Genomic DNA, 2587 nt, shown 5'->3' on the forward strand with positions numbered 1-2587 from the left:
GGATTATTATAGATATTTTGTTATTGTTAGCATATTATTGACATGTTCATTGATTTGATATGTTTAAAAATTATTATATTTACATGATTTTTAAAATAAAATTGTTGTTTTTTATTTTTTATAAATTTTTATTTTATCAGGTACCTAATTACCTGAACCGAATCAATCTATTTTTAATTGGTTCGGTTTAGTTCGAATACACAAAAAAAAAATTATAAATTCGAACTAATTACAATTCAATCGGTTTGGTTTTAATTTCACTTTAAATACGAACCAACTCAACCCATAAACACCCCTAGATTTTAACATGATTTAAATGGTTCGTACGCAACAAAATAACATTCAAAATTTTGATTAATGTTACACATAAAATAAATAAAATAGAAAAGAAAAAGAAAAAGAAGATCACTACAAGATTTTTGTTTATTTGTGGCAATTTTTTCTCTTATTTGTGGAGGTTTCTAAAATTCCCAAAATTTGAGGTACCACAAGGTCTTTTTTGGAGGTTTTTAAAAACCTCCACAATCTATTCAGTGGGGGGTTTTATGTGTGGTTAATGGGGGTTTTATATTGGACTTTTGTGGCAGTTTTTTGTCAATGTTTGTGACGGTTTAAAATCCCTACAAATTAATTTTTTAATATAACAAAAATTAACTATTTTGTGAGATTTTTAAACCTCCACAAACCCTGTAATTATTTATTTATTTTTAATTTTAATTTATTTTTTAATATCAAAATTTAAAAACTAAATCTTTTATAACACAATTCCTCAATATAAGACATAATTCTATATATAAAATTCTCAATGTCAATAGTTCCAAACATAATTCCACATGGTATTGTTCTACAAAACTATTACTAATTTTTCTTTCAAAAGTAAAATAAAACAACAACTTCAATATTTCAATATCTAATTACATAAAAGTCTCAAATATTTGTCCTCGAACGTCCGTTTCTATCACCAATGGCATTGCAGAATATGATTATTCTAATGTTCCTAGACCAAGAATCACCAGATAGGAATCAGAGCAAGGAATTAGGAATCAGAGCTAGAAATCAGAACAGTTGTGGCAAGAATCACCAGATAATGTTGGAAACCAAGTAGGATTGCCTCAGCTTCATTCACATCAGAATTTCACAACTCAATTATCATATTCAATATCAATGCATATTGATTTTTCAATGTACTAGTCAAATCAGATTAGTAGAAATCAATAAAATGTTAACAAAGATAAGCAGAAGTCTATTGATTCTAGATGACATCAAGTAAATAATTTAAACTTACGCCATGGAGGAGGACTTGTAATGCAGTAAGAAACATGTGGTAACTAATCTTTAACTAGATGTGGCTGCTCATCTTGCTTTGGTTGTGGTTCACCTCCTGTCATTCTTTTTTGATGAACTAAGAACTCACTACAACAACTCAAGATTCTCAGAACTCAAAAGAATGTTATGCATGCCACAATGTGAAACGGACTCTAACAAACCAGTTGGAATAAGGAAGCATAAAAAGTGTTCACCCCAGATGCAAAAATCAAAACTTTCTTTCTTGTTTGCTTGTTTGTTCTCTATCCTGATGAAACACAGAAGAAGGACAATGGAACTTGTCAGCAATATATGATGCAAATGAAGAAAATATTGGTGTAAGGAAGGTTGGTTTCTTCTTTTTTGTTAGCCCAAAAAGACATAAAACTGAGTGTGAAGATGTGAAAGAAATAAAAAGCAAAAGGAGAGAGTTACAGTAATAGTCTAATAGAGTCTCTTCCCCCTAAAGCAAGAAAAAAACCAAAAACCCAAAAGAATCTCTCAGTTCCATATTGCTTTTTTAACAATATTGTAATCAACATATATTATTATTAATGGCGTAAACATGACTCGCCTTTCCTTTGTTCAGCATTTTCACTCATTACCAGGGATAACCTAACAGTTTGATGAAGCAAAGCCCAAATTAAGCAACACAAACTGGTTTGGATAAATATTTTAAGAATTCTAAGTTGTCAATTTATGAATTCAAAGCAAAAATAGTATACTGCAACTTCACACACAGATATGGTTTCATTCCAACTGATTTAGTTAGTTATATATATCAAACGTGTTTTAGCCTTTAGACAAAGCAAAATGCAAATACTTTAAACAGATTTATTTTTATCATACCTTGGCCGAATACAAAACAATATCTTCCTTAGTTAGTTTGAAAGCATGACTACTTCCATATGATGCAAGATTCAAGGCAGCACGTGGTTCTGTCTGACACAATAGAATACATTTTATTACATGCCTTAATCTCATCTGTAACACCCTAACTACCGAAGCTCACGTTTTCGGCTGCGCGACTCTGATAGCTCGGACATTACGACGACTCTTATACTATTTATTACTAAAATATGAGCCTGTTTAAAACTTTAAACTTTAAACCGCTCCCACAAATACTTTCGTTCGATAACGTATATCCATAAATACCATACAACTTACAACAACTCATAAAGAGTACATCCATATATATACATAAATATATATAAATAACTTTACAAGCATTAACCAATACAATTCCTATCCCTCTTACAGATTATATCAAGATAAAGGCGAG

General features: G+C 30.2%; 1 long non-coding RNA gene across 2 annotated transcripts; it reads right to left on the reverse strand.

Annotated features, from left to right (window-relative positions):
- On the reverse strand, nucleotides 817-2320 carry LOC110266560. Of its 2 annotated transcripts, XR_002353973.1 has the most exons (3): nucleotides 2155-2290; nucleotides 1286-1573; nucleotides 817-1116 (listed from the first exon to the last, which is right to left on the reverse strand). It is a non-coding gene; the product is annotated as an uncharacterized LOC110266560 (long non-coding RNA). The 2 variants fall into 2 exon arrangements; XR_002353974.1 differs by lacking the exon at nucleotides 817-1116 and having other exon boundaries at nucleotides 1522-1573; nucleotides 2155-2320.

The sequence above is a fragment of the Arachis ipaensis genome, chromosome B09 (genome assembly GCF_000816755.2).
Source record: "Arachis ipaensis cultivar K30076 chromosome B09, Araip1.1, whole genome shotgun sequence".
Lineage (NCBI taxonomy): Eukaryota > Viridiplantae > Streptophyta > Magnoliopsida > Fabales > Fabaceae > Arachis > Arachis ipaensis.